A 21,788-nucleotide genomic window follows, 5' to 3' on the forward strand; every position below is an offset into this window, starting at 1 on the left:
ATATATATATATATATAATATATATATATATATATATATATATAGGCGCAGGAGTGGCTGTGTGGTAAGTAGCTTGTTTACCAACCACATGGTTCCGGGTTCAGTCCCACTGCAGGGAACCTTGGGCAAGCGTCTTCTACTATAGCCTCGGGCCGACCAAAGCCTTGTGTGTGGATTTGGCAGACGGAAACTGAAAGAAGCCCGTCGTATATATGTATGTATATATATATGTGTGTGTTTGTATGTCTGTGTTTGTCCTCCTAGCATTGTTTGATAACCGATGCTGGTGTGTTTATGTCCCCGTTACTTAGCGGTTCGGCAAAAAGAGACCGATAGAATAAGTACTAGGCTTACAAAAGAATAAGTCCTGGGGCCGAGTTGCTCGATTAAAGGCGGTGCTCAAGCATGGCCGCAGTCAAATGACTGAAACAATTAAAAGAGTAAAAGAGTAAAGAGTAATATATATATATATATATATATATATGTATGTGTGTATGTATGTATGCATGTATGTGTTATGTATGTATGCATGTATTTCTCTATGTGCGTGTCTGTGTTTGTACCCATCCCATCCCTGACAACCGATGCTGATGTGTGTATGTCTCCGTAACTTAGCGGTTCGGCAATACAGACCGTTGAAATAAAAAGTAGGCTAACTAAGAATAAGTCCTGGGGTTGATTTCTTTATCTAAACCATTTAAGGCGGTGCTACAGTATGATTGCATTTAAGTAACTGAAACAGTTAAAATAATAAAATGAAACAATAAAAATCTAATATAAGATCATATTTCATGCCCGGTAATACACGCAAGAAACATTTTATTTACTAACACGTTCAGGAATTCTCTAAGACAGCGTCATTACAATAACTTGCAAATCGATCTCTCTGTATACACAAACATTTTATAAATGTGTTGGTTTCTTCAAAGAATTGACAATGCTGCCGATTACAAGATGTATAGCCCATCTTGCATTCTATATCACATCATCGACAAAGATTTTCTTTGTTTTTCCTGAATAAATACGGAAGACGGATTTAATATTTTTGCAACGAAATTTGAGTAAGAAATATTTAAGACTTTACAAATTGTATATTTATTCGTTTCAATCTACCGTAGGCAAAATTATTAATGAGTTGATAAGATTCTCCTACTTGTGAATAAAGCAATATCTCACCATGTAACATGACGATGATAAAAGAATATACCATTCTGTGTTTAAAATATAAAACAACCTATTACGAAAATATAAAATATGAATTGTTCGAGAAAATCAGACCCAATTATATAAGGTTGACGATGAAGTAGTGAAACTATTTAACGTACTAAATTACCTAATAAAACACCGAAACCATTTCCCATAGAAATATTTAGCTATCGGTGTTCAAGAAACATTATCAAATATCAGATATACTTGTAATGTTTTGAAGCAATAATGAAAACTAAATTCCTTGGAAGCATAGCCACGATTTACTTGTAAATTGTTTATGCATTTGGGTGAGTTCCTATAATTTTATTTCCTGAATGCAAAATAGCTCTATAATTAAGAAATAGTTTTCGCTATTTTCCTGAGGGAAAAAAAAAACAAAACCTATCATTTATAGTACAAGACATCAAATAAACTTGTTCGCTAATCAACTAATAGATATTAAATCAATGTAGCTTTTTTTCTTAAAGCAAGTCATGAATACCTAGCATTTATTTATAAACGAAAGACTCTGAAGATACAGATAGGCCTAACAAAACAGAAAATTACCGAGACTTATGTCTTTTTAAATATGAAGGCAAAGCTGCGTGTGCCTATGTATATATTTAGCACATCATAAAATTTGAACAGCCATGTGTCGGCGACTATAAATAGCTAAAACTACGCATTCATCTGCAGCTGATTATATAACAGAATATGACAGCGTATATATCTGTATGCACAAACACACACGTAATGACACATGAAAGTTTATCCCCATACTCACAAAATTATATACATATATGCATATATCTTAGTCGGCAAGTTATTAAATATTATTGACTAAAAGTACCATAAGAAGATCGATATCCTTGAAAGTTAGTAAAATAGCCTCGAGAATAAAAATACGTATAATTTGAAGAAGTGAGGAAAATATGAACAACTTATATATGATATCACGATAGTCATTCCTTAAAGAATTTTGATACTTATAGAAGCACTTGGAATCAAAGAGCTTACTTTTGCCATGCTTACATCCACTTGTGATTCCTTATTGCAAATATTGTTAGCAATATTATTAATAATGCTAGTAATAATGATATCTACCTGAGACAAAGTTATTGTCGAGGAGAATTAGATAGACGAATGTCGATCATCTGAAGTACATTGATAAAACAAGCAAAATGACCAAAAACTGCCATAACACTCAACTCACTAATTGAAAATTCTAGACTTTCTCATTTATTAGTCTACCCCTTTCTGTCAATAGACAGATAAGAGGTGGCAATACCCATAACTTATTCCCATAATATTAACGATCCCATATACTAGCAACAGTTGTAAGTCTACTATAAAGGGTTAATTGTCATATGATGTTATTAAACTGGATGGCGGGATAATTTTACTCTTGAATCATAGCAATAAGTCTTCTCTCACCGTCCATATAAAACCTTTTTCACGTGCTACCCATTAGGAGTCATTTCGAAAGAAGATACACCTTTTTAAACACGGTCACAATGCCAACAACAAATGGAATGTAAATTTAAGGAAATACAAATCAAGGCGAAGAAAGCACAATAAATAAAACTGCATGATTTACAGCTAACGGTTCGATTAGAATATGATTTCGAAAGATGAAAACAGAAAATAAATAAGTTAAACGTGTTACCAATAAAATAATAAGGGAAATCAAAGAATCTGAGAAAACCATATCTGACTCAGAAAGCAGGTAAATCAATTACATCTACTCTAGAGCTCAACTAGCACTTATTTTATGGGACACGGAAAGATGAAGGGTAACGTCAATTTCGGTGGAATTTGAAATCACAACGTAAAGATTGACAAAATGTCGCTAAACCTTTTCCGGCGTGCAAACGATTCTGATGGTTTTCAGCCTTACTACTAGAACAATATTCATTGCTATCATTGGTACTGTAAAGTTGCCACAATCCAAAGGTCATATATATAAATATAACTGTGCATAATGTTTATTGATCTTCATATAGTCCCGACAAATGAAGTTATTGAGTCAAAACTGATCTTTTCGTATAAAAAAAACAAACAAACAAAAACTGTGTGTGATAATCTGATAATTTACTTAACTGGGTTTCATGGTTCACAGTTTCCAACGTCGAAAACGCATGCATCCTTATCGAAATTATTATATTATTCACTGTTAGGTGATGTGTTAAGAAACCAGTTTTCTCGAATCTAAGTGGGAGATGAATTTCGAAATAAATATGAAACTGAAGGAAATAGTTAAAATTTGAAGCAACATCATTCAACATTGCTTCGTTCTTTTACGTGAAACTACATCTAAAGAATATTACTAGTATTTTTGGATCTTTTCGGTTTGAACGGCAGTTTTTAACATAATTTCTACGTAACTAAAAAATGTTAAACTTCGTATACTGGTAGAATGTGTTTATAAAACATCTTTTTCTCTTGGCTTTATTGAGAAAATTCTATAGTTTGTAAGATATTTCTTGTTTTTTTCTTCATTTTCTGCAATTTCAACCAATCAGTGACGTCTATTGAGGTAGAATGCATTCTGTGCCGTATGAATATGTCTCTCGTTTAAGAAACAGATTGGGTTTATTTACATTTGCGAAGAAAAAAAGATAATCTTCCGCCCACCTGTAACCCTAACTAACTCTAACCCTAAAACAGATTGAAATGCAATAGATCGATACTAGGGTCATAATTATGGGTGACAATTTCATATGACACCGATAGAAAAAACTGCCGTTCAAACCGAAATATTCCGTATCTTTGAGTGCAATTCGATGTTTAACGCAAGGATTTTGTTACAGAATAGAGGGGGAAGAAGCATCTGCATACATATTCGTAGTCTTAGTTTGTGTAACAAGTAAAAGCTAATTGATGCTGATACCGTGTCGCAACCCATTTAAGGTAATTAAAATAATATTTCTGCTGTAAATAATTTATGAACTTTTTTTTAATTTGCCATTTTGAATATTAAGCGTGTGTTCCATTGAACGGTCGTCAACCTGGTTTTATTAATGAATTATTAAAAAGAAATGAGACGAAAAATCGGTTGTAAATAACGTAGTGTACAGAGCGGTCATAGGATCGCGGTTTTGATTCCCAGACCGGACGTTGTAAGTGTTTATTGAGCGAAAACACCTAAAGCTCCACGACGCTCCGGCAGGGGATGGTGGTGATCCCTGCTGTACTCTTTCACCAGAACTTTCTCTCACTCTTACTTCCTGTTTCTGTTGTACCTGTATTTCAAGGGGCCGGCCTTGTCACTCTCTGTGTCACGCTGAATATCCCCGAGAACTACGTTAAGGGTGCACGTGTCTGTGGAGTGCTCAGCCACTTACACGTTAATTTCACGAGCAGGGTGTTCCGTTAATTCGGATCAACCGGAACCCTCATCGTCGTAACCGACGGAGTGCTTCCATCCATATTGATATAAAGTTTTTACCTTTACGCTTTAGTTATTGTTTTTTGCTATTCCTAAGTATTATATGTTATTCAGTCCAGTAAGAAGACTTAGTCAATGAGTCCGATCTAATTTAAGCCGGTAGATAGCATGCTGATTTTTTTGGTTTAGTCTGCATAAATAATGATCCAACTGATTTATATTGCACTATGCTCCTACATTGCAGTATTTATCTAACAATCAGGTCATAGAGTATGAAAGTGTAAGTTGGACTCCAGCATCTTATGTGTCTCTCCGCTTTTTGACTTTGCTACAGTTAATTTAAGGAATTTTGCCGGTTTTCTTTTTTCAGCAGTCTATGGAACCAAAAAGATGTTTTCGTTGTTGACTTTTCCTGGTTTAGTACAGCATATAGGAAATTATTTTAATATTATTTTAATGAAGCTTGCTTCCATTTAATTGATTAAGTCACTAAATATTTCGTCCAAAACACATATGCAGAAACATTTACTAATATATGCATGGTCGAAACATCAGTGAAAGATTATGCCCGAATTATACCCTACCTAGATTAGCTTATATAGCAAAGTGATGAGCAACTGAGAAAGGCATGACAGTAGCTATGTAAAGAACTTGAACTTCTAAACAGTTTATTGTACGATTGTTTAAATATGTACATACATGCATGCAGATGAAACTAAATTCTAATTTGCCTGGTTTGATAGGAATATAAAGTTACGCGTCATACGTGCGTATTATATATATATATATATATATATATATATATATATATATATATTATATATATATATATATATATATATATATATATATATATATGTTTATTTCCTTGTATTCCTTTCAGTTGAAGAGCGAAAGCTCGAAACGCAAAATACTTTCTCACCTTCGCGAGCGTCAAACTCATACACCTACTTATTGTTTATACACCCGTCTTCGTCTTGTGTTCTCCGGTAAATTTTAACTATATATGTATGTATGTGTCTGCGTATCATGTATACACGTGTATATATATATATGTATATATATATATATATATATAATTATATATATATTTCTCACGCGTTCATGCGTTTAGTAACGTACCAACTCATTATAAAGAGTTATCCTTCCGAATGCATACAAAGTGTTTCCTTTTAAATCAACGCTTAATTTCCTTCTTACATTTTCGATGATTATGTATTGCAAACGAATGCATGCATGTTTTAAATTTATGGAAATTTTATGAGGTACTCAACTTAATCTTTGATCTAACATGCTGTAATTTTGTCTACGGTAAATGCATTTCCTCGTAACTTGTGTTAGATTCTAATATAATTACCTGGCGAAAAAGTATACTTTCCGATATAAATGTCATTCATACGATGGTTTGTGCAATATGTTTTTACATACGTTGTGAATGTTGAGAATAAAGTATGGCATATTTCCTTCACTGTACTTGTAGACATATACGTCCATGCACACATATGTATGCGCTATGGATTTTGGCATATATGTATATACATACACACACAAAAATACACACATACAAACACACACATGTATGTATATATATGTATGTGGGGGGGCGTATAAACTTATACAGAGAAAAAGAGAAAGAAAGATATATATATATATATATATATATATATATGTATATATATATATATATGTATACATATATATATATATATATATATATATATTATATATATATGTATATATATATAGATAGATAGATAGATAGATAGATAGATAGATAGATAGATAGATAGATAGATAAATAGATAGATATATAGATAGATAGATCGATAGATATATACATAGATAGATAGATAGAGGCAAACACTTATACCATCTACATTCGGTTAAATTTTGTTGTTGTTTCGACATATGGGTTTAAGTGTATGTATTCATATATATGCTGATTTATTTGTTGTGGTTGGAACAAATTACATTAATAGCTATGTCTTCACTCTTTATAATATTTGTTGAGAACTACGTTGCCTACATAGTTACAAGGAATCTTAACACGTCTCAAGCATCAAAGATGGCAAGATCACGAGCTAAGTCACGAGCAGTGAAAAACAAAGAAATTATCCTCTGTATTCTACTCTCATTAATTTTTCTCTCTCTGAAGCCGATCTTTGTACAAAATTTTAGATTACACAATCTCTCCAACAAGTTCATTGTACGCATATTGCAGATATTATTAATTAAATGATGCAAGACATGGCAACATATGTTCATGCGAATCTCAATGGAGACATCTTGACAGATTCTCTCTCTCCCTCACTCACTCTCTCCCTGTATGTATATATTTATACATACATAGTCGATTTGCTCGACTAAAGGCGGTGATCCAGCATCGCCGCAGTCAAATGACTGAAACAAGTAAAAGAGTAAAAGAATATATATATATATATATATATATATATATATATAATATATATATATATATTATTTATTTATTTATTTATCTGTAGTATACATTTGAATCAAAGTATTTTGATATTCAAAATTCGGATATATTCATAGACGTAGATAAGCAGGTACTTAAACACATCACAATACACATACATGTACATGAAATGGTATACCCATAAACAGCGACATGCAGTTTCATAATTCAATGGAAGTCCGAGAACAAACGTAGGGAAACTTCCAGACATGGTGTTTAAATAAAGAACACAAATGGGTTAATACCCACATAGCTTTTTACGATTTTTTTATTGAACAACTAGCAGATCCTCTGGTTTAAAATTGCATAGTTTTTTATTCCTTTACTTGCTTCGATTATGTGACTGAGGCCATGCATTTAGGCGAAGAATTCGACCCAATAATTTAGGCTTTGTTACCCTAGTACATATTCTATCGGCATATTATATATATATATATGTATATATATATATATATATATGTATATATGTATATATGTATATATGTATATATATTTATATATATTTATGTACATACATATATACACACATATACATACATATATACATATATACACATACGTCTATACATATAAATGCATGTATATACGTTTTTACATCATATATATATGTACATATATATATGTATGTATGTATGCATACATGTATACCTGTATATATATATATATATATATATATATTAATAAATGAAATAAAACATATGCATATATATAAACACATATGTACGTACCTACCTCTACATGTACATATACACGCATATATGAGTACAGGACACCAAAGGGACGTCGAACACAAAGAGAAACGAAAACATAGACACAAACCAAAGGAACTGGACATTTTTTTAAAACAACAAAAAATAGAGTACAGGACAATTAACACAACGAAAAAACTCCTTCTTCAGTCGCTAAGGTTTCATCTACTCTACGATTCGAAGGATAAAAGCGAGACGTATCTTCGACAAGAAACTTTCCTTCCTGCGGAAAGCAAATCAATTAAAATTCTGAGATCTTTTCGCAGAGGGGTACAAAATAGTTTAAAAAATGTATGTATATATATATATATATATATATTTATATATATATATATATATATATATATATATATATATATATATATATATATATATATATATATATATATATATGAGATACTAGGTTCAGTATCAATAGTGAAACTTTTAAACCTGAAAATATAATCTCACATTAAAATAGAGATGTTTCACTTTTGGCGCGTAATACGTAAAGAGATTCCGAGATAAGAAATAACTCCGGGCTCGTTTTACCAAGTATTTGAAAAGTTCTCTGGTCCATGACATTGCAGGGACCCTCAGTAATTCATGTGTTAAATTTGAATGAAATCGGTTGGGAATTTCTCGAGTTTAATGATGCATACATAGGCAAAAATACTGACACACGTGTTCAGTTTTATGTACGTATAGATATTTCGATTACTTCTTGTTAACCGCTTTCTTCAGCCGAATTAAAATTTACAATTTGGTTCGAAATAAAAAACACCAGATATGGAATGTGGATTTGTACCCTCATTTCTGCAGCTGATAAGAGAGTGAAGACAGGCAGAGGGTTAGTTAGATTTCAAATATCTATTAGCCAAAGATTAATCAACAGGTAATGCTACATTAAAATAATTCCTTTAAAGAGACGGTTATTAATAGATGATAAGAGGAAGACAGAGAGGAAACAATAGGGAGGAGAGGTGATGAGAGGTAGACGACGATATATACATATATAAGAATAATTATTCATGTAAATACATACTTATATTGATGTATAAATTAATGTTGCTGTTTTATGTTCAGTTATAATAAAAGCAAGTTTACATTAATGTAAGTGCATACTCTATACGTTTGTAGACTACAAATTCATTATTTTTAAATAAGAATATGGTTGACAGTTAACAGCAGCTTGGCGTACCTGAATAATGATACCTTCTTTCCAAATAAACACCAGATCTACTCTTAATAGCAAAAGTAAAGAAACTGAACAGTAAATTATTTGTGAAAGTCTAAAAAGCCCCATTATCAAAACAGATTTACATACCCAATTAATAGATTTTCCAATACTGGACATTGAACCTTTGACATTACATTGCCAAAGGATCAAATCCAATAAAATCAAAAATAACTAAAATTAAAAATTACTAAAACGACTGACCTGCCAAAGGGGACACACCTAAAAATGCACACCTGTTTACAAATTTCTACATAGATTAATGAATTCCAAACAATAATATAACCCAAATTTAATGAATATTTCTCGAAAACACCCCCACCCCCACCGAGAGCAACTCACATTAGAACCGAATTGCACTCAAACCTACACACTCAAGGAAGATTTAAACACAACAATGATTATATAAAGCCAAGGGTAACTTCAGTGCATCGCTCGACAGAGTCTTAACTGGCCGAAACTTCGAACTCACCGTCAATGTTTAAGAATACTATATATATATATATATTATATATATATATATATATGACGTGACGTGACCGACCAGACCATCAAGATGTTTTACACATCGCTGGTCACAATGCGTTCGCATTGTTTTAGCCTTCGAATGACGCCACCCCGCTGGCTAAGCAAGCAGGCCAACAGAAGAAATAGGGAAAGAAAGAGTGGTGAAAGAGTACAGCAGGGATCACCGCCCCCTGACGGAGCCTCGTGGAGCTTTTAGGTGTTTTCGCTCAATAAACACTCACAACGCCCGGTCTGGGAATCGAAACCGCGATCCTACGACCCTGAGTCCGCTGCCCTAACCACTAGGCCATTGCGCCTCCACACACACACACACACACACACACACCACACGCATATATATATATTTATATATATATGTAATAATATATATATATATATATGTATGTGTATATATGTATATATATATATAAATATAAATATATATATATATATATATATATATATATATATATATATATATATATATATATATATATATTATATATATATATATATACATACATACATACATAAATACATACATACATACAAACATACATACGCACACATACTATCGTATTTATGTAAATATGTGTGTATCATGTATTTAACTATTGATAAACAGATGGAAAGAAAACAAAGAAAGCAATATTGGTTTCGAACTTTGGCACAAGGTTTGGAATTTTGCGGGTGGGGGTGAAGTCGATTAAACTGACTACAGTAATCACTTAGTATTTATTTTATCGATCCGGAACGAATGATAGGCAGTTTTTTTTTTTCTTAGGTAGTTGTAATTAATGAAGTTAAATATATCGCATTGCTTTTCTGCAGTTCAAACCAGAATGGTAAAAAAGTTCTCCCCGGAAGTGTAGACGAAATTGATTTGACGTTCAATCGTCAAATTTACAAAAGTTAATCAACGAAAAAACTGTGATCATACACAATTCCGTGTGTTTAAAGCAAAAAAAAAAAACGGGATATTAAATAATATATCTGACCAAGAATCGTATTCTGTTATAATTCGGGTATGTCTCATCTGAGATGAGGCAATTACGATAAAAAATATTACATTCTATGATTCGGTTATCCTTGAGTTATTTAGTGTCTATTGCTAAAGGATATCGAAAATTTTTCTCACTGTAAATAAACATTAAAATACCTTTCATTCCACAGACAGAAGAGAAAAGAAGCCAGTATAATAGATCATTTTTTTTTACTTATAAACAACCATTTTTAAAATTTTGTCTGCACACATATTAACAGCATTACGTAATGATATTGGAAATATTGGTGCAATTTCGGCCATTATTAAAACAAAGCAAAATGTCTCATCCACGGGGAAAATAATTTAACAACGCAGGATAATAATAACTATATTCCAAATTACGTCAGTTTTCATAAATATCTCGCAAATAAATTTGTCTAATTTGTAAATCTATATGACTTACAATATATTTCGACATGACAGCAATTATTCAGTGGAATTACGCCCCTACGAAAATTACTATCTTCTTTGCTAATTTGTACATATGGGAAAAGTTTTTGAAAACATATTTAGCTAACTTAGGTATCGGAAATGAATGTTAACGGCACTATTGCCCTGATATCTCTAACGTCAGTTCTACATTTCTTTACTGTTTAATATGGCTAAACTCTACCAAAAAGCCATATCCAAGCTCCTACATACGAGGGAAAGGGAGCAAACTATATTTTAAAATTATATATATGGCTACCAGTATTATGACCTTTATTTAGACTTTATTGGACTTTATTTGGATATGCGCGAGATATCCAAATAAAACGGATTCTTCTTTCAGTCGGAAACATGAAATTTAAGATTGTGCTCTTGTTTAGGAAGTCATGAACTGTTAATGAAATCATATTGAAAATTAATTAGGTTTATGAAAGATTTCCGTTGAGACACACTAGAGGTATTTTGTTCTAAATTGAAACGGAATTATATTCTAAAATGCTACATAGATATACACAGATAACTAGTAATAGGAGCAAATGTAATCTGCAAGGCGAGAATACTGCAACAAAGTTAAAATCCAGTTGTTCTTCAATAAAGTTGAAAGATCAAGCCTCTATCAAAGCATACAAGTTATCTAAGGACAGCGTTATAAATATAGGCTGAGTAATACTCAACAGTGCCGTAACTTTTGCAAACTGATCGGTCAAACGCGTTGTCCACAACAGAAGAATTAAATACTAGCAGGACCCGTGGTAATTCCATGATCTAAGGCTACACATCTGAAAAGTTTATGTTCGTATATTAGACTCGAGCAAGGAGTTTGAAAAAGTACTTTTGATACACTGACATTTAATAACATCTGTGCTTTTAAATATATAAGTAAATGAATTTCGAATGTACAGCATATTTAATACGAATGGCAGATATGAAGTGCTTTTGAGGTTAAGGAAATAGGAAATGAATTACAACGATACAAATATAACATTTATTCACATATATTGAATAAAAGTTTATGGTTTACAATCTTTATTGCATATTTATGAAGTAAATAAATAAATATAACCAATATTTCATATGGTTATGATATGTACATACGGTAGAAGCATGTTTAGCCCTTTGTGGGTAGTAAAGAAATAGGTATTTCGTCTGCCGTTACGTCCTGATATCCAATTCCGTCGAGGTCGACTTTGCCTTTCATCATTTTTGGGTCGATTAAATAAGTACCAATAACGTACTGGGGTCGATGTAATCTCTTTGTCTCTCCTTCTTTGTCCCCTCTGTGTTTAGCCCCTTGTTGGCAATAAAGAAATAAGAAACGTTAGCACGCCGGGCGTAATGCTTAGCCGTATTTCGTCTGTCTTTATGTTCTGAGTTCAATTTCCGTCGATTTTGCCTTTCATCCTTTAGAAGTCGAGGAATTAAGTATTAGTTGCATACTGGAGTCGATCTAATCGACCGGCCTCCTCTCTCAAAATACCGGGCCTTGTACCTTCAGTAGAAAAAGAAAAAGACAAAGACAAAATTTGAACTAGTTTAAACGTGTATGAAATATGCACTGTACGTATTGTCAGAAAATACTTTACAAATAGCGTGAACTGGATGTTATATGAATGACGTACGTATTAGATGGGATTGATAAAAATTTAGATTTACTCACTCAACATTTCCTTATACAGAATGTTTTTGTAAAGGATTTACATTTTTGTTTGCCTTGTCAGTTGCTTTCAACTGCTCTTACTGCAATATCAGACAATTTCTTGGCACTAGAAAATGCCACGTGGGTGAACACAAGATGTGGCAAATATATTCCAGTTTTGTTAAAATGTTTGTTCCTGTGCTTCATTTATTGTCAAATAATAGGAGGGATTTACAGGTAACTGAAATATTTCCCAGATGAAAGGAAGGCTGGAGTCATTTGAGGCCAAATTCATGCGCGGTATAACAAAGTGCATTCCTTGTTGTGCAGTTCTTATTGAACTGTCTTCACTAAGCAAGGAATACATATGAAACACAGAAGATTGGCTAACGTTATGTGTGGAAACCAGAAGAATTTAATCTATAACGTTGATCGAAATTGCTAATAGGGTACTTATCCTTTATGATAAAGAAAAGGAAAATTGCAATGGAAGGTTGCCATTTCCAAACTAACTTGTCACAACAAAATTAAACTTTAGCATAGAAAAGTAGAATACGGAACTTTTACATTAAATTCGTTCATTTGGGTTATATAAATGTATTGTTAATACAAAATGCCGTAATTGCCAGAGCTCAAATCAAGTCATGTCTACTAGACTCAAATAAGAATGGCATAGTGCTCATATCCGCAAAATATTTGCAATATATGTCTTTCTGCATCTGTTCTCAGATCATTTCTTTTCACGTTTCGATAATATACGACATTTCGAAATTTTTGTGGCAGTTCATAGTTCCGATTCTCTGACTCGGGGGTTCGATTTTGGCTCTAGAGGAATAAGGTAACTAATTAAAATGAAAGTAACTCAACCCATTTCAAGGAGAACATTTTCAGTAATTTTACCTGAAATTGCTACGAGCAGTGTGTGTCGAAACTGCAACAAATAACAACCGATGAAAGAAAGTTACAATTGGGGGGCGAACATAAAATCTAAATCAAGAACGGGTACAGAACAAATGATGAATTAATAAATATAAGCAAGCAATAGAGAGTAGCAAATTATACATGTACTATTTAGAAACCTCTCCAGAACTATATATATTATAGTCCAGCTTACTCTTCTGCTAATTTTCAAAAGTATTCTAATTTTTTTGAGGTATTCAATAATATTTCTAGTTTATTATTTATTTTCTATAACTCTTAATTGTTATAATTATTAATCTATAGGTTTAGAATTGTCTTGTTATATTTTATTAAATTCACTATCCGACTTATTTTTAATTTTATCTTATTAAATGTATTCTTACTCTTTAACTCCCAAAATGTTTATTTTTGTTAGATTAATTCAAATTCATTACTTGTTCTTTTTCTAATATACTTAATTCATATTCTAGATAAATGCAAAAGTATACACTAACATATATACAATCATACAACGCACACACACGCACATTTACACACATGCACACTCATGCACTCACATACATACTTATGTGTGCTATTTATTGGAGGCAGCTGTGCATCGTTAACTAGCTAGAGGAGATGTTCTCTTGGGGTTCAAAGAACGTAAAAGAGTCAGTTCGAACAGACAACCGAGTTGAAGTAGCTACGAATATTACTCGTCACTAAAAGTAATGCGCTCATCTCTTACATTGATTTTAGAAATAGCGTATTTGCTTATATATAAATATATATATATGCGCACTTCTAACTTCTACTAATTCTCCTCTGTCTATCTCTCTCCCTCTCTTGTTCTTCATCCTTTCTGGTTTTCTCTCCCAACATTCCCTATTCTTCTCATTTCCTCTTCACCGTTCCCTCGCTCTTATTCCTCCTCCTCGACTCTCTCGTCACTGACACGCGACCAGAGGGAAGCTATCTTTCCAACTACTATCTTCACCGAGACAAGACGGCTTATACTGTCCCTCTCATAAGCTGTCTCCTTAATGCGTTCAAAATAATTTTTCCATCGTCTTGGCTTAACAACCCTCATCGTTTGTTTTTATTGTGCTATTCTCTTTGTCCTGTCTTTTACTGTTTTTACTTGTATTGTTTTTGCTGTCTTGTTTTGTTCTTACTTTCCTGTTCTTGTTACCACTTTTACCCCTCCACAAATATCCCAAATTTTATTTAATTTGCATTGCGGGAAGGGCTGTTTCAACGAAGTCGCGTCCTGTCCTTACCTCCGCAACGCGGAGTGGACGAAATAGAGACAACGGAAGAAGGGGAATGTTCCTTGTGTTGTATGTCATGTACTCTGTTGTTTCGTTGTTTGAAAAAATGTTCGTTTCCATGTTTTGTTTTTTATGTTCTTGTATCTCATTGTTTTCTGTATATATACATGCATATATGTCCTGTACCCATATATGCATGTATATATATATATATATATATATATATATATATATATATATATATATACATATAGATGTAGGTATGTACATATATGCATATATTTATATATTATTATATTATATTATATATATATATTATCTATCTAAACTTGAAGATTATAGCGATTACCATGCAATGACTAAGGGAAAGAGTCTAATAATGGGACATATAAGCCCTTGACAGAAAAAAGGAGGTTTTTCCCATCCGTCTGGGACTCGAACACACATCGCTCTAAGTTTGTTACCATTACACTAAGAAAGTATATTCAATAATGGGGCTTATGTGACCCATTAGTAGACTATTGTCCGTAGTTATTGCACGATGATCGCCATAATCTTTAAGCTTATATAAATACCATTATTAACTACGGATAACTACGGCCAAAGTACTGGGAGCACTGAAGAAATGGCTTTACGCCCAACAGAGAATTTTCTTTGATGGAATATGCAATATTGTGGACCACTGGAAGTCCTGCATAGGAGAAATATGATGAGTCTATTTCGAAAAATAAAGTCATTGTTCAGCCCCTGGTTTTGATTTAATAAATTACAGTAACAATAGCATATATAATTTTCTACGCATCTATGTCAATGTGTATGTGTGAGTGTCTGTATATGAGCCCTTGATGCTGCATATATTCATGTATTCACACAGAGGACATTTAACAAAGAGTATTTGAGCACATTTGTCTGCACTAAAGGTGACGATTCGGCAGAACAGGTGATTACACGGGAATGATCTAAGTCACATATGTACAGATATGTAAGATAGATATTTCAACAGTGAAGCCTTCGATGAAATGGCAATAATGAGAAAGTCTTAGAAAGTTAAGCGAAAACGGCATTCTGTAAGTATATACAAACCGCATACCAAAATTTGAACACGTCATTAAAGCTAATAAATATCTTCCCTGAAAATGGTTGGAAATTACTGATGTTTAAAGTTAGCAATCAGGACACTAATTGATGGATGTTAACATCAAATATACTGTAATACCAATTATGTTAACACCAAGCAGTGCTATTTTCTGCGAGTGCTCTACCCATATTGCAGCCCATATTTGTTCCACGTACCTCTCGAGACTTTTGCTCACTCTTCTCAGGGCTCCGACAATTATTAGTACTACTGTTACGTCTTTCATCGACCACAACTGCTTTCCTTCCCAAGCTAACCTGTCATATCTCTCGACTTTTCTTCCTTACCACGTAACTTGTTGTCCGCTAGGCATGCTATATTTATGCTCCAGCATAATTTATTTTCTTTCTCAATTAAGACTATGTCTGGCTTCCTATTCTCTATCTCATGTTTGCACTGAATCATAAAATCCCATAGGATCGTTGCGCTCTTATTTTCGGGTTTGTGGTTGTATCAACTTTTTTCTCTGTGAAATCCATACCTGTTGCAAATTGTCCAATGTACAAGCCTTGCTATATTGCCGTCGCGTCTCTTATATTATTTCTGGGCTGGTAACATGTCATACGGTTTCACCCTTTTCTCCACAGAGTTTGCACTTATCACTTTCTGATGTGTTGTCTATTCTGTATTTTATGTAGTTTGTTCTTAGTACTTGCTCTTAGGCAGCACAGATTAGAAACCCCATTTCGGTTTTAAATCACTTTTAGTCATCCACAGCTATCTTTTTTCTCAGTCTGTCTGATCTTCAACATCCCTATGAAATTGACCATACATTCTTTTCTTTACCCATCCTTTTTCAGTTCCATTCATTTTCAATTTCTTGTACAGTGCTTGCTTTATCTTTGCAATCTTTCATCCTACACAAGCTTAACCTTCTTACTTATAATAATAGCGGTTCTAGAGCAGTGCATGGCATCAAAGTGACACTGGGATAACATATACAAATCCCAGTATACTCATCATAACTACCCATCTGATAAGGTTACACGAGGTACATGCATCACAACCATGTATGCGTGACATGATGATCTCATACCAAGACAAAAAGCACATGACCTGGTATGTGGGGGTCCACATAGAATTTTCTTCAGGTCGGTAGCTCATCTTCCTCAAACGATCCCTGGAAAAGAGCTGTTTGAGGATGTTGGACGAAATAACCGTTTTTCCAGAGGTGAATTATCCGAACCCAAAATAATTCCTCTAAACAAATGGTCATGATATTCTCCCACTATTTCTGCTCGTGATTAGAGATACACATATTGTCATTCACTAAGAGACATGCTCAAGTGGTTATGGCCAAACAACCGAGAAACAAATCTATGGTATTGTGCTGACTATTGGTTGCAGTTGATCTTTTATATCATGACAAATCAATGTACACGATAACACTTCCAATCAGTTCAGAAAATGAGAGCCACAACCTGATACTGCATCAGGACATATTATCATCATCATTATCATCCTCATTATTATTATAAATTATTTTGTCTGTGCAAGACTTTCACTATTATTTAAGACCCAATATCTGTCACAATCTACTTTTTTGTTTCCATTCACAATACTATTACAATGTATGAACTGGCTGATGCTACAAGATTACAGATATTTATGGATAACGAGTTCTTCTTGAGGTGAGACTCTTGAGGCGATAAGAGACTCCAATCTCAATATTAAAATCTTGCAATATATTATTCTTTCAGAGTGCTGCAGATAGCCAGCAGCAAGAGTATAATAGTTGAATATATTTAATATGTATACCGTATTTTTATAATCAGAAATTGCTTTTATATGCAATGCAATAATTTTAACGTTAATACATTACCGTAGGAATAAAATTATTTAATACTAGATATATTCGGTAAATTTTCACTAGTCTGTGTTTCAATGGTTATTGACTTTATCTTAGGTCAGTCCTGTATGTTTGCTTACTCAGCTCTCTGTTTTTCTTTTGTCTTTCTTTTCCTCTCTCCCTCCTCTCTCTCTCTTTCTTACCATACATACTTAGGTGTACGTTGCGTGCACGCATGCATCGTCGCGGTGGTAAACAACGTAGTGCACTGTGATATATGGTCATTTTCTCAGGTTTGGTTCCAATCCTCCTCTGAAAATTATATTTCCGTCGGCTTTCTTTTCATTCATTCAAATAAATTAATTGCAGTATCATATGTAACAAATCTAGGAATTTATTTCTTCAATGCACGCGTAAATATGACAAACCTTGAGTATATTTCCTCTTTCACGAAAACAACGAAGGAACAACAATTGCGGTCGTTACACAGCTACATAACTTATTTCAAATAGAAGTATGTTGTTGTCTAATTTCTTTTAAATAAACTGCAAATATTATAAAAAGCATGCCTTTAATACTGGTATGGCCTAATTTATCATATGTTCTTCCGATCTAATGTAATTATTAGATTTTAGTGACGAAATATTGCTAATAGCTCTAAGAATCCCGAACAAAAAATGTTAAGTTCCATACAGGCTTTGCGGTAAAAAAGCCTCCCATCCAACCTCATAATTCTGAGATCAATCCCACTGTGTGGCAACCTGGGCAGCTTTATTTCACTATAGATTCGTGTTGACTAAAACACTATGAGTGGATTTGGTAGAAGCAGACTGAAAGAAGCCCGTCGTATGTATATATATATATATTATATATATATATAATATATATATATATATATATATATGTGTGTGTGTGTGTGTGGTGTGTGTGTGTGTGTGTGTGTGTGTGTATGTGTGTGTGTTAATTGTGAAATTCCAGTTTAGTCTAATTTTCACGGTTTATTGTTTACAATCTTTACAATATTGTAAAGATTGTAAACAATAAAGCGTGAAAATTAGACTAATTAACATATATATATATATATATATATATACACATACGACGGGCTTCTTTCAGTCTGCTTCTACCAAATCCACTCATAGGTGTTACGCTATCGTCATGTTTTTGTAGTGACTGTTGTCTTCCGCAATTGACAACTGTTCCCAGTTATGGAACATTCTATATACGCAACCATACAAACTCGGATATATATATATATATATGTCAAGTGAATGACGGAATATGGAATATGCGAGAATTATATATGCACGTGTGTGTGTGTGTGTGTGTGTGCGTGTGTATATTCAAGCTTTTGTCTTTGTGTCTATGTTTGGCCCCCTCAACCACTTGACAACAGGTTTTGGTGTATTTGTGTCCCTTAAATTAGCGGTTTTTCACAAGAGACCGATAGAATAGGCTTAGAAAAAGAAATACTGGGGTCGATTCATTCGGTAAATATCCAACACGATATCCAACATGGTTGCAATCTAATGACTGAAACAAGTATATATATCAATGTAATATTAATGTTTTAGCAAACTTTACAATAGATGGCAGAATTGAATTACTGGCATCATATAGATACATTAGAAAGTACACGTACCAAAACTGTAATTGTAGTGATAGCCCTAAATTATTCTATTATCGGTTTCAACCGGGCTTTGGGTATGCTGGTGCACAGGTATCTATTAATCTTGTAGCAAACACACGTAACATCAGCAGAAAGAAATCGGTATGGGGATTCCCTAATACCTTAAAAGCACGACAGGAATGGATTCCATAAGCAACATTGATGATACGTATACCTACATAACAAAATATTATATATTTATAGTCCTTTATACACATTAGAACTCTATATTACACCACGCAACAAGAAAATTATTGTTGGTTTAACATAATGCAGCCTTCGTTACGAAATGCTAAAATAAACTTTTCGATGTCAACGGTGGTCTTTTGTCAGGAATAGATTTTGTATCATTATAGGATAATACATTCTAGATTCTGTAGGGAAAGGGATACAAATTTTGATTTAGAACTTGCAGAGATGTGGTTAGTTCTTCACTTGTAATAGAAGAAATAGATACAAAAAATTTGATAGTATTCTATGGTGCTATGTGTCACATGATTATGGTGACAATTAACACTGACTTCTATTGTAGATGTTACCTTGTATTTAGAAACAACGGCTTATATATAACTTGAATTTAGAATAGATAAAATATTTGAGTCAGATAATGTACGACTTGTGTGACATATTTTATGTATCTAGGTGCAAGGACGAATCATGTACATATGTGTGTGTGTCGTTTGATATCGTGGTAATTTCGCCGTTAATATACAGACACAAGACATTGCGCGGAAACAGCCAAACTGAGGCACGCCAGTGATGCACATCAGCGATGTGCTAGTGAGAAAGACATCCATGAAAATATATTGGGGTGGATCCGCGTGATAAGAATCTGCGGTTCCCTTAGTTGAAAATGTTCCATTAGAGATTGGCAATCCAGATATGATCGAAAGCTATATATCTCTGTCAATAGCATTGCTTTGACCGACTGTCTCTAGATTTCGTGCTCCTTTTCCATAGCTTTTCCCTTTAGCAAGGTCTTCCAATGAACAATGCTTGATCGTAATTTCTTCCTTCTACATGTCTCTCATCTTCTCTTCACTTTTGCTTCTCTCATTGTATTTTGAAACCATTCCTCTAATCTATTTTCTTTATACTTTATTTGTAAGTTTCTTTACACATTTGCAATTTATATTTGCTGTATTTGGCAGGGATTATTTATTTCCTATCGTATCTATTTTGTCGATTACTCATCATTTGTTAAACTTTTGGCTAGCGAACACACGCAATCTGTCTGTTAAAACACTTTGATTAAGAAGCCGTGACTAAACATCGTGCCATATGAGCGAGAGTTGCTTATCTCGCAATCGGGAATTTTATTACAGTCCTCAAACTATAAATGTATAACGCTAAATCAAAAACCATGCAAAACCGAAGAAAATTTATTACACACTTAAAAATCTTCATATTCGAGGGTCGGCCGAAAAATCTTAGGCTGAACAAAATATTCTCATGGGATGTAACAGACTAACAGTTATTTTTTTAACATAGTCCCCCTTTCGATACACGCACACCTTTCATCAGTTTTGCAATGCATGTATCCTGTTACTGAAGACTCTGTCATCTTGTTAGTCAAAGACATCATCAGTATTATATATGACACTTCATCAGTGATACTTGTTCCCAGCCAAGTGTATACTCATTATGAGAAATAAATCATAATCAGATGGGGGTCTAATAATGAGGATAATCAAATAGCCCAAATCCAGTGAAGCACATGAGCCTTTGAAACCAAGGATTTGTGTTCTGGTGCTTTGTCCTGAGGGAATATGATCCCGTTTATCAGTTGAGCGAAGCGTTTGGCTTTGATAGCCCAGCAGCTTGGTATTCTCTTGATCGTAATATAAGCCACTCTCACTCATCTGGCCAAATATATGATCGCAGATCATGTGTCCGTTATACAAAACGTTTAATTATTCATAACTGCCTCAGAACTCGGTATAGTACTCTTCACCGATGGTGTGATCCCTTTGAAGAGAGTCAATAAACACAATGCCTTTTTGTTGCATCTCAAACAACTGAGCCCATCAACCTCCCCGCAGATGAAACGACGTTAGCCTTTATTGGAATAGGTGTGGAGGGGTGTTCGTACTGCATGAATTGCCTCGTTGTCTCTGGGTCAAATTGATGAACCCAACGCACTTTGTAATTTAGGAAACATTCAAGGAAACCAGCCACGTCTGTGTCAACTTATGTCAGGTCTTCACGTGCACTCTTGATCAGATGTCAGATGAGGTATCAACCACCGAGCAGAAACCCTCATTACCAGCAGGATATTTTCAACTCTTTCACGGTAATCGCAAATATCATTGGCTATTTGAAGTATAGCCAGTCATTGGTCATCCATAAGCCTGTGTCGAACGCGTTTAATCTTTTCCTCGGTGGTGGCA

The sequence above is a fragment of the Octopus sinensis genome, linkage group LG3, assembly GCF_006345805.1.
Source record: "Octopus sinensis linkage group LG3, ASM634580v1, whole genome shotgun sequence".
Lineage (NCBI taxonomy): Eukaryota > Metazoa > Mollusca > Cephalopoda > Octopoda > Octopodidae > Octopus > Octopus sinensis.